Source organism: Magnolia sinica, chromosome 8, assembly GCF_029962835.1.
Source record: "Magnolia sinica isolate HGM2019 chromosome 8, MsV1, whole genome shotgun sequence".
NCBI classification, from domain to species: Eukaryota; Viridiplantae; Streptophyta; class Magnoliopsida; order Magnoliales; family Magnoliaceae; genus Magnolia; species Magnolia sinica.
The window spans coordinates 79,666,363-79,683,514 of NC_080580.1; positions in this window are offsets into that span (position 1 = coordinate 79,666,363).

Below are 17,152 nucleotides of genomic sequence, written 5' to 3' on the forward strand. Positions count from 1 at the left end.
CATCGCATAGCCTTATTACGGCTGATAGTATTCATAGATTTGCCAGCATATTTACCATTACTCTAATATTATATTCTGAGCGCGCTTATATTGCGCACACACTTCACCACCTTCTAAGTTTTCTATAAGCTTATGCATGATTGATGCATGTAGGTGACACCAGGACGCAGCCGTAGCTTAGCAGGAGCAAGCAATCGAGCTTCAAGAGTTTCCATTATTATTATCATTGTATTTTCCTTTATGCGCAGTGTACCTTAAAATTTTTTATCATAGTGGATTTTGTGATGGTGTCTTGGTTATTGTTTGTGGTTATGCTTATGGTTATGATTATTGCGAATCAAATTCATGCTGAGAAATCCTCCTTGTAGATCCCAGGATCGAAACCTGGTATATGGGTGCCGGGAGCCTAGAATGGGGTACTACGGATGCTGTCGGCGCCGGATTCGGCGATCAAAAATTTTGTGAGCCCGGTTTCCGAGTTTAGGGCATGACACCCATTCTTGACTACTTTAAATGCCTTGATCAATTGTTGGAATGAAGTCATGAAATTGTTTTTTGGTAATATGATGTTAGAGTTGAATATGATTAATATGGGCAAACATTAAAGGGATGATGATGAGGTTCATGAGATAAACATAATCGACTCACTCATGGAGGATGACCTCATTCTAACCAAATTTTTCGATCCCTTAAAAGTGTGTTTGGCTCACTTCATTGATTCTAGTGATGATATGATTTTAGATGTTGTGAATGCCTTTCTCGATTCTATACGGTACTTGAGACTAACCGGTGGAGGCCTTGTTTTAAAAGTCTTCCTTGTATTAATTTTAAGCCTTTACCATCTAGTATAGAAACACCAAATCTTAACTTAAAACCACTGCCGTCTGAGTTGAAATATGCCTATATGGGTTAAGGAGATACTTTTTCAATGGTGATTTCTTCCCACCTTTATAAAGATAAAGAGAATAAACTGATTTAGATTCTCAAATAACATAAGAATGTCATAGCATGGACAATTGCAGATATCAAGAGAATTGACCCATTGATTTGTACTTATAGAATACACCTCAAAGATAATGTAAAATCATAGACGATTACAACGTCAACTAAATCCAAATATGAAAGACTTGGTTAAAGCTGAGGTCCTAAAACTACTGGATATGGGTATCTTCCCTATTTTAGATAGCCAATGGGTGAGTCCACCTCAAGTGGTTCCTAAAAAATATGGAATTACCATAGTCACGAATGCCAACAATGAATCAGTGCCAAATAAAGTCACCACTGGTTGGAGAATGTGCATTAACTATAAGAAGCTAAACACAGTAGGAAGCTAAACACAGTCACAAGGACCACTTCCCCTTGCCCTTTGTTGATCAAATTTTAAAAAGGTTAGCTGGTCATTCGTACTATTGCTTCCTTGATGGGTACTCTGGTTACAACCAAATAGACATTGCCCCTGAAAACCAGAAGAAAACCACTTTCACATGTCCTTTTGGCATCTTTGCATATAAAAGGATGTCATTCGGTCTTTGTAATGCTCATGCCACTTTCTAGAGATGCATGTTAATTATTTTTTTCTGATATGGTTAGGCATTTTTTGTAAGTCTTTATGGATGACTTCTCCGTCTTTGATTGTACATTCTATGAATGTTTGAATAATTCACAAGTGGTCTTGACTCGGAGTGAAGAAAAGAACCTTGTTCTAAAAAGGGAGAAGTGTCATTTCATGGTTCAAAAGGGAATTGTTCTTAAACATATCATCTTGTCCAACAAAATTGAAGTAGATAAGGCCAAAATTGATTTAATTGCGAACTTACCGGCCCCAAAAGCATACGTGATATCCAATCCTTCCTAAGTCCTGCCGGATTTTAGAAGAGATTTATCAAGAATATTAGTCATATCTGTAACACCCCATACTTTTCAGTACTCAGGTGTTACCATTTAAATCAAATTCAGCAAAAATGCATGTGAGAATACACATAACCTAGAACTTACACATCACTTGATTGCTCACGATTCACCATTTTAATTGCCTAATGTTGGCCTTAATAACGTAACCATCTAATTTGAGATTGTAAGTGCTTACACTTAAAGCACACTTAGTATTATCAAATTTTGTAATTCTAGATAGATCACAAGCACACTCCAGTATTCTTCGGCAACTCATGAAGATCACTTAAAGATAGGCTCAACATCTCAAGATCGAATCAACATATTAAGCGTTAAAGACTTTGCATGGTTCAAGACTAAAATACTTTGTATATGTCAACCATCAGGTGGTATAACCTTAGAATGACCCTAGGTTAGGTGCTTTTAAATCATTGTCGTAATAATAATGTATATAATAAAAAATACACTGAAGTAGGCCAGCGTGACTTCAAGTTCGGCCAGCCTAACTATATTTGGCTAACTCAACATAATTCGGGCAAGTTTACAGCAATGATTAAATTTTCCGTGGCAAGTTGGCCAGCCCGACTCTAGGTTCGGCCAACTGAACTTGACCATCGGCTAGCCCGATTTTTGTTCGGACAAGTTTCCAGCAATGAAAATTTTTGGATTTCATGCAAATTTGGCCAGCCGAACCCTGTATTCAGCCAGTTGAATTGGAGATTCAGTCGGCTGAATTTTAGATCAGGCTAGTCGAAAATTTGATTTTCTTATCCCGCGAAATCTAGGAGCTGTTGGATCGCAATATTTGAAATCCGGCTAGTCGAACCAAAAATCGGGCTAACTGAATTTCCAAATCCTTTAACTATAAATAGAGTCATTTTCTCATTCATTCAAAGCACGAAAAATTTTGAGTAATCTTCTCAAGCATAGAGAGAAAGTCAGGTCCTCCTTAAGCTATTTATGAGGTAATTCTAATTCTTATTTAACTTATTTTATTCTCTTTCTCAAGCTAGTTTCAATCGCATTTAAGAGAGTAATCTAACTCTATTTGAAATTCAGAGAATAGAATTGCAGCAACTAGGATTTGTTTATTATATTGAAAATTCATTAGATCTCTATATTCTTTTGGATTGAACATATACTGCTACATCAATTTCCCAAGAAAGAAGATCACTGTAATCAAGCTTTGGTTATATCTTTGACTCGACATTTGAAGATAAATACTGTGTATTTACTTTTATTTCATTTGGATATTTCTAAGATAGCCCGGACATCTCAGCGGGTTGTTTTGTGGTGAGCCTGTGAAAATCACAAAGTGGATTTTGTTGTGATAGCCCATGAAAATCACAAGAACAGTATCAAGTTGTTAAGGTGATCCTGTGAAAACCTTGAAATAGTGAAAGTCAAAATTACGAGGGTAGTAATTTTGGGAGTGGAGTAGGTGTGAGTTTAAGCACTGAACCATTATAACTCCTTGTGCATTAGTTGTGACTGATTATCTCTTTATTGTGAATGCTTTATTTATTTTGATTCTCTTACAAGTTTGAAATATTGATCTCAAAGAAGTCATGAAATAAGGTTGTCCTGCTTAAAATCTTTTAGGTGAGAAGGTTGTCTTACGAACTATTTGGAATCAAAGTTTTAATACTCTAAGAAATTGAGATTAATTATTTATTTATTTCGCATTGTATCGAAATATTTGGTATTGTCCTATTCACCCCCTCTAGGACAATGATAGCTCATCTTTTCAGAGATCAATCCACTCTTGATTGACCATTGACTTCTCAACGTAGGATTACATCATCAATTATTATTCAACCCACGATATGAATCTACCCATTAAGGAATGTGATATCACACTTAAATACCTCCGATCGATCCAAGTACAAAGATAAACCAATACCTTAATTTTTGTCCTAAACTGACTTGAACAATCCTTCATTTTAACCATGAAATAAGACCAATCATGCAATCGACCTCGAGATTAGCATATAAACTTAATCATGCATCAATTTAACCGTCAAGAATACTTTTCATACATAAATCAAGCCTTCCAACTGTTGATTTTCAAGATCACTCATTATATCATCATTGGAATTGACCCTGAATGCAATCTGAACCTTTAGACTTAGTTATCAATAAATCCGAACTTTTGATCTTGATCTTGATGCATAAATGGACACTCAATACCATTGAAACCAACTCATCATGGGTTGAAATACGCCATTGATTATCCATAACTTTTTATAGTGTGTAAGCTCCATACTTGAGACTAAATCTCAAAAACCCTATTTCTAAGAACTAGACTACGCTAAAACTTTAGACAATGCTGTGTTAGAACATTTAAACCATTCCAAATTGATATCAAGACTTGAATCAACATATCCATTGTTCATCGGATTCCCAACTTACATTTATACAATCCAACCCTATATCATCTTATTTCAGACAATTAAAATGTTAATTAACAGTTAAAACCAACCTCTAAAACCATAGTGGGGACCCTTAATATCATAAAAGGGCAATGTAATTTCAATTTATTGTCTTTTCCCTTTTCTTTTTTACAATTGCCAAGGAGTCCAACTAATGTCACTACTCCACCTAACTCTCTTACAAAAGTGGGAGAATTGCCACATGTCAGGTGACACACAATGTACTGCCTAGCACATGGAACTCTCCTATTATTCGCAGGTGAGCTCTCGAGGTGGTATATTACCCATGTTCCTCTCGATTTTGCACTATTGTAGTCGTTAGGTGTTAATGGGCCTGGGTATGGGCTTAAATTGGGCTTGGACTTGGGCCTAAAGTTGGGCTTGGTTTTGAGCAGATTGGATTAACTGAGTTGACTGAGTTGGACTAGGTTAACTAAGTTGACCAGGTTGAACTGAGTTAACTGGGTGGACCAAGTTGACTAGGTTGGACTAAGTTGACTGGTTGATTGGGTTTGACTGAGTTGACTGGGTTGGCCTAAATTGACTAGGTTGAGTTAAGTTGACTAGGTTGGACTGAGTTGTTTGTGCTTTGATCAGCTTATCAACCCTTGGGAGGGGTGTCTACAGGTAGCCCATGAAATTTAGGTTGAACAACCTAGACTAAGGGATTGGACTGTATAAGTATTTCAATATTACAACTAAGAGCACTTTAACTTATGGTGCCCTTAGACTAGTAGAGCACCTCTTTTTCAAGATTTTTAGTATTTTGGGAGACTTTCCTACCTTAGGGACTCTTTTTCTTAAATAAGGCCATCAAGTATGTTGTAGGGAGGACATTTCATTAATAATATCACTTTTGTTTTTTGTTTTAGATATTTTTATTTCATTGTGGATTCAAAGGCTACTCTTGAAAAGAAGACAAATATTAAATAAGGTAAATTGTTGAAACGTGGTTGATAGGATTGTCTATTGATTTTTTTATTTATTTTTTATTTTTTTATTTTTTTCTTTTTCAATAAACCATACATTTAGTTATAAGTTTGATTTTTTTCTTTTTTCCTTTAGTGGTTATAGTTACAATACAAAAAGAGATTTCCTTCTAATATTTGAATTTTAATGAAAATTTCTGATGGATTTGAAATCAAATACTTTAATCTTTTCATTAAGTTGTCATATTAAGGCCACATGAAATAATATCTTCCACTTAACCTTGGTGATAGATGAAATCATCAATAGTTACATTAAATTCTCCATGTTGAGGACATCAGGGCTTGTTTGTCAGTGTGGATCTGAACTCCAAATGAATAGAGTGGACTTTAATCTTATAAGGAATTGAATGGATTTAAAATCAGAGCTTTAGGGTGGGGAGTTCAAAAAAAGGCTCTTTTTTGGAGAATTTAGATTCCTTTCAAATTTAAATCTTTCCAATCTGAAGAAATCAGAGCTTTGACGTGGGGGATTCAAAAAGAGCCCCTTTTGGAGTACTTGGATTCCTCTCAAATTCAAATCTTTCCAATTCAGAGGTGCACTGAGGCATGTGTACAGCAACTCATGCAACTCTCAACTCCTTCAGAGGTACAACACAAACTTCTCAGAGTTCATGATGATGGGGCCTGCCATTTTATGAATGTCCTAGATGGAGATGTGGACGGGAATGTCAGCCTACATTGTCAAGTCCAAGATGGAAAGTCCCAACTCTCAAGCAACTAACATACTGCTAGAAGAAATACTTAAACCCCTAGAGGCACACAACATATTGATAGATTAGCATAGGATGACCACTGTTATGACTTTGGAGTGTGGGCAATAAAAGGCATTGATAGTGCTCGAGCTGGAGGAAGCTTCCAACCATAATTTAGTAGACCTTTAAATTCTAAAAATAGGAAGATCAAGAGAACAATGACACCAATGATCCATATAAACTCAATTAACCTAACCAAAATTTCCCTGATTCAATGTAGATGATTAACAATATGGATATATTGCAATGAATGGTATTTTGCATCCAAATATCTAATAATCAACGACTAGCAATTACTTCCTTTCACTTTGAAAAGAGGCATTACAATCATACCAATGATTTGAAGAGAGAATTTTTTAATAGGGTCATTCTTCGTAAGTTGTTGATTAGTGGTCTTGTTATAGTTCTATTGAATATGGGTGATGGTAAGAAACAATGTTGAGTATAAGGTTGCGGACAATGGTGGAATGACACAATGTTGAGATTTTTTTTGTTTTTTGTTTTTTGTTTTGTGTGTGTGTGTGTGTGTGTGTGTGTGTGTGTGTGTGTGTGTGTGTGTGTTTATTAAGATCATAATAGCTAGGAGTCCTTATTTGGTTTGTCTCATTATATAAGTATAGTATATATAAAAATAGTATGTAATAATCATTCAATGCATCTTTTCAATCTATGAAATTTAACATTGTTGTGATCTTTTAGATATTTAGATATAATTTCATAAGAAGCTAACACCAATTAATTAGGATAAGGCTAAGATGATAATGATAGTGATGGTAATGATGATATTATTGCAGAAGAATCATTTGATTCTCAGTCTATTAGGTCTCAAAACGTACCTACCACATTGGCACTATATATAGGAAAATGAGTTGGCATCCTATATAGGAAAATGAGATGTCTAGGCTGCAAAGGTTGAGAGCTGGTGAAATTGCATCTCGTACTCATTAATCTCGATCTAGTTTTGTGGGACAGAACTTTTGGATAAATCTAAAATGAAGCTAGTTGAAAATAAGTTTTATAAAGAATCGGAGGATTTACAATGAAAGACCAAAGTATAGCTCTTATTATGTGTTATTCATGGAGTAATTGGTGTATGTCATTAGTTCAACTGGTCTTTGAAATTGCGGTAATGCCCGCTTTAGTTGAAGTGGGAATATGCCATTATGTCCTAGAGGGGGGTGAATAGGACTTTTTAATATTTTATGATAATTTAAAATCCTATCAATCTTATCCTGAGAGAATATGCATGTATCAGGATTCCTTTGAAGTAACCCTATTGCTTCCAAGCCAAATAGAGGATCCAGTCTTGAAACTATTTAAAAGATAAACAAGATACAAATCATAGTTTGTGATGGTTGTGACTGTGTGTGAGGTGTGATCTCAGATAATCAAATATGAAAATATTTTAACGAAATCACATAAGCAGTAGAAGACAATAGCAATCTCAAACACACTTATTTTTATAGTGGTTCGACTAATTGTCTACTCCACTTCCAGCGGACGCACTCAACCCTTGAGTATACCGGATCTCACTAAAGGAGATTTCACAACAGGTTCACTTCAAACCGGAGGTTTTAAATCAGGTTCACCTCAAACCAGTACAACCTACACTAGGCTGACTCTAATGTGTCTACACAACACAGTTTATGCTCCCATAAGCAAGGGTCAACACACAACACTCGAATTTTAGGCCACACAGGCCAATGATCCACATAAGGAACCTCACCAGTTTATGCTCCCATGAGCAAGGGTCAACATAAAGCACCCAAGTTTTAGACCATACAGGTCAAGGACCTACACAAGGACTTAAGAGTTTATGCTCTTTATAGAAGGGTTAACACAAAGCACCCACTATGTATGCTCCCATCGGAGGCCTCCTATGATGACTTGAAAGGGATGAGAAACACCTTAGACCCAATCCTACAGAAGGAATGAACACAAGGGTCCTCTGGACTCTAATGACTTACAAATAAGTAGATGAGCCCCATTCAACATGTTGATGAAGATCTCCTCCTTTTGACGATGAAGAACCTTTAGCTTCCTTGAATCGCAACTCAGATGATGTACCAATATACGGCAACGAGTTGGGTCAAGGTTATAATGGAATCCTACTCTATTAAATATTTTTCTATAAAGGAGAAACAACGATTCCAATCATCTATGCATTCAAGGCATCCCAGCTTAATGATTTGCCATTAAGATGATAGCTATAAGATCCTTGAATGCAAAAGTTCATTCCCCAATCCACTCTATTGAATGTTAATGATGAGGGTTGATTGGAGGATGAACTTCCATGAGAGAAAAGGCTTAAGGTATAAGATCTGGGGTTAAACACATAAAAGCACTCTCTATTTTCTCTACCAACAACCAAGGGCAAACTCTCATTAAATAGGCAAAAGGTTCCAAAGGATATAAAACGATCATATTTTTTACAGAGTTCGATATTATCGAGCAGGGTCAATATCATCGAGCGTATACTCTCGATAGCATCGACTGGCCGCTCGATGACGCGAAATCAACTGTCAAATGCTTTTGAAACCTTTTACCAACTGGTCGAGGAAATCGAACATGCGTCGATGTCATTGGATTTCGAATTCCGATTTCGTCGACATGAGGTTTAATCCCTCGACAATTGAAAATGTGAGAGCGCTTGCCTTTGAAATATTTCAGGTATAAGATATGATCGAGCATCACTCGATATCATCGGAATTTGAATGTCGATGATATCGATGACAGTGTCGATTCATTGATAATTCTAAGGAATTTTCTTATAAGCTTACTGAACAGTTTTTGTCCTATTTCGATAACATCGACCCCGGCCTCAATATGATCGATATTTGAATATCGATTTTATTGAGTGACCCTCGATCCAAGAAAAATAACCTGAAAACTTACTGGATAGATTTGTGTCCCAATTCGATATCATCGAAGGTCTACCGATGTCATTGAGATTTGAATTCTGAGGATATCGAGGAGCCCTTCGATATATCAAGAATCACATGATTTTCCTTAGTAGCATTTTGGACACAACTGACCTGATGTCGATTTTATCGAGTCGACTCGATGGACTCGAGATTCAAAATTCGATGATATCGAATCGCCTATCAATTCATCGATAATTCAGTCTAGAGAACTTTGTGGTTGTTGGATATCTTAAGTCCTCATTTCGATAATATCAAGTGAGCTTCGAGGACGTCAATAACAGGGTTCAATTTCATCAAGCCATGTATCGATAAATCGACAAAGGTAAAAAACTTAAAGATTTTCCTGTTTTTGAAAAAAGTTTTCTAACCAAAAACCCTAGTATGTTCTATTCAATTTTAAGAGTTCTAATTTACCTGAAGTTTTGGAACAAGGGATGTGAGGCTATGATTTATCTGTGACGAGTTCGGGCACACATCCAGTTGGGGCAGATGCTTGATCAATCTTCCTATGGGGCTTCTTTGTCTAGCTGACTCAACACTCACGCTAATTGACAAACTAGGGCACTTTCGGTCTTACCATGCATGTTTGGTGCCCTAAAAATTGATCTAATAATAATAATAATAAACTCTTCCCAAATAACGGAATTGGAAGCCAAAAGCCATTTCCATTAAAGCTCAAACATGTTTAGGAAACAATGAAATAATATTTGTCTCCAAAATACTTATGAATGGAGTAAATCTAGCCATTGAATATAGATATAACATTTCTTTTAGATTAAACAATGACATTTGGATGCCCCTACTTTTATCTTCCCTATGATAGTTTAGTATAGTGGTAGTAAGTAGAAAATACTAGAGTGGATTAGGCGAGACCGGCCTCACCAAAGGCAGTACGGCCCTTATTACGAGGCCTATCAAATAAACACTTGCTCTAAAAGGTTGAGCCGTTAGACGATGGTATATTAATGTATGTCAAGGGACTTTAACATTCCCTCGCACGTTTGAGGTGGAGCTCCACATGGGAACATACTGGGTAAGGGTGGAGGGACACTCATACCATAAACAGGCTAAGCTTGATTTCTTGCCCAAGCCGGACTTGATTTTTCTGGCTCCTCCTGGGAGACTATATTACATAGGCATTTTGCTGCTTCCGAGATTCAAACACTTGACCTTCCGCTCTGATACTAACAACTCATTATGGTATCTTAACACTCATCATGGAGAGACATAGCTTCAGTAGATGTGAATATCACTTCTCCATCAGATATAATGGTTGTAGTATATTTCTCTTGGTGATGCATCATATTATGTTACATTTATTAATGTTTCTTCTAGGAAGGTTTGGGCCTATGTTATGAAAACTAAAGACCATGTGTATGAAATTTTTCAGCATTTTCATGCTAATGTTAAAAGTTAAACGAGCAAATTTTGAAATATGACTAAAAAGACAATGGTAGGGAATATACATCAAAGTTATTTGAAGGGTATTGAATGAAGAATGACATCAAGTATCAAAAGACATTTCCCATGAATCCTCGGCAGAATGGTATAGCCATGAGGATGAATAAAACCATTGTTGAAAGAATCAGGAGCATGCTCTCTTCAACCAAACTACCCAATCATTTTGGGGTGAGGCTATGCGCACAGCCTACTACTTGATTAACATTTCCCCTTCAGTTCCTTTGGAGGGAGATATTCCAAAAAGAGTGTGGACCGGGTAAAGAGGTTTCATACTCTCATTTGAAAGTGATTGGGTGTAAAGCCTATGTTCATGTGCTTAAGGAATAGAGAACAAGCGCTGCCCTACATATTCTTAGGCTATGGGATTCGAAAAGAAAGAAAATTCAAAGAAGCTGGGATGTGGTCTTTTATGAAAATCAAACTATTGAAGACCTAAGAGAAGAACTCACAACAACGGTACAAGACAAGATTGGTTGTGAAAGAATTTGGGCAAAAGAAGGGCATTGACTTTGATGATATTTTTCACCTGTGGTGAGGATGTCATCCATCTAGGTCGTGTTGGGTTTGACTACAAGCATGAATCTAGATGTCTAGCAATTAGAAGTCAAAACAACATTCCTTCATGGTGATTTGGAGGAAGAAATATATATATATATATATATATATATATATATATATATATATATATATATGGAGCAGTCGGAAGGTTTCAAAGTCAGAGGCATGGAGCACATAGATTACAAGTTGAATAAAAGACTATATGAGTTAAAACAGGCCACAAGGTAGTGGTACAAAAAGTTTGATTAATTTATGGTAGATCATAGGTTTGGGAGAACCGCTTCAGACAATTGTATATTTATTAAGAAATTTTCTAATAGTGATTTTATTATTCTTGTGCTCTATGTTGATAATATATTGATATTGTTGGGCAAGTTATTGAAAAAACTTAGTAGGTTGAAAAAGGAGTTAAGCAAGTCCTTTGCCATGAAGGACTTAGGACCTACACAATAAATTTTGGGCATGAAGATATCTCGTGATAGGAAGGTCGGTAAGATCTGGTTATCACAAGAAAGGTACATTGAGAAAGTGCATGAAAGGTTCCACATATACATGGCAAAACCTATTGGTTCTCTGCTTGTAAATCACTTCAAGTAAAGTAGTGAGTAAATTTCTTCAAGTGAGAAAGAAAAAGAAGAAATGAAGAGAATTCATCAAGCATCATCATTAAGAGGTTTGATGTATGTTATGGTATGCGTGAGGCCCAACATTGCACATGCAGTTGGTGTTGTTAGAAGATATCTTGCTAATCCTGGTAAAGAATATTGGGTAGTGGTCATGTGGATTCTTACGTATTTGAAAGGCTCGTCTAAGATGTGTTTGTGTTTTGGAGGTATAAATCATGTTTCGGAAGGATATATAGACGCAGACATGGAAGGTGACATAGATAGTAAAAAGTCCACTTCTTGTATTTATTCACTTTTGTAGGGGGAAGCATATTACTCTCTCTATAACCAAAGCAGAATACATTGCAGCTACTTAAGCTAGAAAAGAGTAATTGTAGATGAAGAAATTTATTCAGGAATTAAGCTTGAAGCAAGAAAAAGTTGTAAGTTATCATTGGATTCAGGATGCTCTTGAAGAAAAGTTGCCACAACTTGAGAAGATCCACACCGACAAGAATGTCTTAGATATGATGACCAAGGCTTTAGCTAGAGCAAAGCATGAGTTTTGTAGACTTATAGTAGGTTTGGGCATGGTGAAGCCCTCCTCATGAGTCATAAGGGGGATATTGTTAGGGATCCCTTCTCATATAGAGGTGGGACCCACATGTGTGGGCTTAAGGAATCTTTTAGTGCCACATGTGTGTGGGGGTATTTTGGTCTTTTGGTCAACCAAGCTAAAATGAGAGAAAAGAGGGAATTTTGTTCAGAGTGAGCTCTAGCGACATTGGGGTTTTTCTTTCTTAAAGAGAAAGAGAGGAAAGAGAAGAGAAAAATGGAGTTTTGTAGAAGAAGAAAATTAAGAGCCTTGTACCACTGAAATCTTTGCATTCGAGTTTGTGAGGGTCTATCCACAAGTTTCTTCAATTATCTTCTCCAAGGGTTGTGTTGAGGGTTTCTACAATCCCTAGTTGGTGAAAAATTACTTTCTTTCTACAATCCCAATCTCTTGGGTGAAGTAGTTTGTGTATCCAAGAGAGGTCTTTTAATGATTGTACTTCCATTATTTCTATTATAGTAGATTTGTGCCAGATTAGGTCGTGTGGTTTTTCCTTCACATGTGAGGGTTTTTCACATAAAAAAGCATAGTTTCTCTTATATCCCCCGTATTTGATAATTTGCTTATTTGTGTTAAAAGTAATTTCCATCCTTTAAATCTTTTATATTGTTAATCCCATTGATTTGCACATAGAAGGAAAATGTGTGTGGTTTCCTAATAGGGCCTACCTTAATATGTATTTTGTATCCACCTTGTCCATCCACTTTTCAATATCATTTTAGGGAATTATCCAAAAAAATGAAGCAAATCTATTTACCAGGTGAACTGGTTCATCGTTGGAAATAGTGGTGGTTGAACACCCTACTTAAAAAAAACTTCTTAAGGTGCACCTTAATTTTTGAGTAGTGTTTATTTGCCACCCAATTTGTTGATAATGTGACAAAAGCTTATATGAAGGTAAAAAACAAAAAATCAGCTTGATGCAAAACTTTTGTAGCCCATTAATGGTAAATGACCACTGTTTCCAAAGGCATGGTCCACATGATAATTGTGTCTACTTCATATTTTAGATAATGCCCTAAAATGATATGGAGAAACAGATGGACGGGGTGAAAACAAAATACACACATGAAGGTGGGCCCCATGGTAAGGGCCGCACCATCGTGGGTTGAGGCCCGAGTCTCACCTAATCTGCTCCCATAGATACCATACTAAAACTAATAACAGCTTCACTTGGTAGCACCAAATATCATGATATTTCATGACTAATGAGTCTAATTTGTGGTAAATATCAAGAAATGTCACCACATTTGGTGCAACCAAATATCAATGTAAAGGAGGAAATAAGGGATCAGTGACGTATTCACTCCATTGCATACTTGATTGGATGGCTGGATGTGATTCCACTAATATCATGGCCTAATCTGGTTCAACTAATATCAAGTTCTTTAAGTCAATAATTGGAATCATGGAGCTTATATCCTTATCACATGTTACAGATATGGAGTGAAAAATATAAGTTTATATTCTTTCTTTGTTACTGTTTTTTTTAATGCTTTTGTTTAAGAGAATTAGCCTAATCATGCCAGGCTAAACCTCTTAGCTAAGGCTAAAATGTGAAGCTTGTGGCGTGATGGGAAGGATTCTATGGCTTGGATTCATGTTTATGAACTAATTTCGATTATAGTTTGATTATAAGAAATGCTTTTAGTTTTTAATGTTTTATTGTGATTTAAATTACAATGGATTTGCGATAGCTTTGAGCATGTTCTTAGCATTATAAGGATTATGAATTTAGGAACCCCTTTTGTTCACCATCGTCTCCTAAGCATGGTTGGATGATGGAATCCTTTCTAACATTCATACATCTCTCAGATTGGCTGTGGATTGGTTTAATTTTGTTGTTTACTTTGTCTCATGGGCATGGTTTTGTGATAGAATCCATTCTAATTTACATCCTTCTTATCAATTGAAAACTAGATTAAAAGAAGCTCAGATTTGGTTTTAGTGGTATATCTTCCAACTGGAGGAAGATGGGACTCGAAGTCCAGTTGAGTTCATGAATCAAGCATAGATCTCCCTAATCTCTACAAATGGATCCTCTGAATCCCTAGTTTCCCACCTTTGGATTCTACCAGTTTTAGAGTAGTATTTCACCATTATTCCTTCAATTATTCGTGATTTAGATTTCATCTTCTTCTGATTCTAGTTTTGGTAGCTTTCAGATTACGTACAAGGTTCAGTCCCTATGGATTCGACCTCGGTCTTACCGAGATTATTACTACATCATAACCTTATACTTGGGGTGTGAACATGCATCCTATCTCAATAAAAGAGAAGAGTAGCAATTAGGCTAACTCAACAAGAATAAGGGGAGAAGAGCAAAAAAGCCTACTCAATATGAAGTGGAAGCATGCGTCGCTCTCAAAATTGGCAAAGGGCAAGGCTTATATCCATCACCTCACATAAATTCATAAAATCACACATAATTAAAATCATACCTTAATCATAATTCCCAAAAGGATGAATAATTGATAATGGTAAATCAATCGATTGCATAGAAAATCATAGTAATATGAAAGTACGCAAAAATAAGATAAATTATATCAACTCAAATTAGTATAAACTTTAAAAGAATCTCTTACCTTAGCCTTAGATCTAAACCTTAGGTAGATATCAATATAGGAAAGTTTCTATATGAAACACGACATCGCTTGAGCGAAAGAGAGACACCACACGTGTGGAGAAGGAAGAGGATGATGAGCGTCGAGGCTTCTCTTTCATTTTCTCTCTCTTTCCCTTTCTCTTTCTCTCTCTTTCTCTCCTCGTTGGACTTTTGGGAGGTGGTGTGTGAGTGGAGAAGGGAACGTACACCCCTTTTATAAAAGGAGTGGATGTGTGAGAGATGTGTGTTTCATATCCCACTTGGATTGGGTTTCTCTAATTTGACATTTTTTAACAATCTTTCTTTAAATCTAATTTATCCAGTGTGACGAGGTCATCGAATAGAGCCGGGGTATATGATTTTCTTGGTGATCCGAAATTTAGATTGGTCTATCTTGAAAATTCTCATAACGGGTGTCAAAATGAACTTGATCTCAATTAACGATCCATACTTAATAATCAGGGCCCAATTTTGGAAGAAATTTGTAGTCAGGATAGGTAAACGGTTGGACAAAAGTCGGTGGTTGATCAATGATGGAAAAGACCTAAATCTAAAATTTCACCTTTTACACTAAAAGGAAGAAATTGGAGTTAAGGCGGTCATGATTCAACAATCTATGATTATAGATCTAGGTATAAATTTTGCATGATATCGTAGTCATATGAGGCTAAAGTGTGGTCCAAATTTGAGTTGCGATTGACGGTATAAAGTGGGTTAATTGAAAGCTCCAGATTTAAAAAGAGTTGGTAAGCCTAAAACGGATAACTTTACGGCTGAGGAAAAGCCTACCAAGGTGGGTTCTCATATTTCAGAGTTAGTATATATGATGAAAAATCTAAGTCATTCATACGTAGGGAAATATCCTCCTACGACTATCCACGAGCTTTCTTCACTCGGTGGATACCAAAATCAACAGTTAAGGGGTTGATTTATCAATTGGGTCATGTTTATAATGATCTAAGAGCTAAAATTCGATGTGTATGCTTAATTTATGATAAATAGGCATGATATAAAATTTTACATGAAACGGATCATAGGAACCATGTGATATAGAATTCAAGGTATAGGTTATAGATAACTGTTGTCAAATTTGTGATGACAAAATCACTGTTATGTTATATATAACTTGCTTAAGTGAAGCTCTCTCAAAGATCAACATTCATGAACAAGCTAAGCTCACATCAAGCAAAGCTCACAAAGACAAGACTCAAGATCTTGAATGAAAGAACTGCTCACAAGACAAGACTCAAGCTGCAAGACTTCAAGAAGAGTTCAAGGCAGTTTGTACACTTTCAAGATTGAGCTACATCAAGGTTTGATCTACATCAAGACTTCAAGGCTCATACTTCAAGGTCTCAAGTTCCGAATGTTTCAATGTCCATACTTCATGGTTGAGGTTTGATTGACCATAGGTTGACCTTAGAAGTAGGTCATTTCGGATACATAAACCGAATGTTTATTTTACATGTGATTGGTCTGTTCTTCGACTAGTCCTAGGTCTTCTTCGACTAGTCCTAGACTTGCTTCGACCAGTCTAAGAAATTCCTCGACCAGTCGTGAGTTTGTTACAAATTCCGGATAAAATCTGTTAGCCTTCGACTAGTCCAGGAATCTGTTCGACCAGTCGTAGGAACAGTGTCGACTGATCTTCGACCAGTCGTACAACCTTCGACTCGAAGTCCAGCGATGGTTTACAGGACCTACGACCAGTCGTAGGAGAGCTACGACCAGTCGTAGAACGGTCAGAGCATATCCCGCCGGATTTTTCAAATATCTGTTGTTGCTTCGACTAGTCGAAGAGCACTCTAGACCAGTCGAAGACCCGATCTTCTCACTTATAAATAGTGCACGAATCTCAGAAGAAATCATCGAATTAATAAAAGTATTCAAGCCAATCTTCGTCGAACTTCTGAGAGATAATTCTGTGCTCCATCTAAGCTAAGTGTGCATATTTAATATTCTCTTTCCTTAGCTTTATTTTAATTGATTTTGTTTCTGCTATTCCAATCTGATTTGATAAAGAGGAATTATTATTCCCTTTCTTTGGAATCAAAATCAATTAAGGCAAGCCCTATTTGGTTTAATTTAAAATCTATTAGAATTAGAACCATTGTAATCAAGACTTGGACATTGAACTTGGACATTCAATCATCTACTTTGATTTGGTTCTACCGGTCGCTACTACGAAGGAGATATTCGTATTTTACATATTGTAAATTCCTTTCTATTATTTTAATTTCTTTCAAGATTGCCGGAAAAATCTTGTTATATTGGTTATCCGAGGAAAGCCAGAAAACTCGTAAGTAGGGTTTTTAATTGT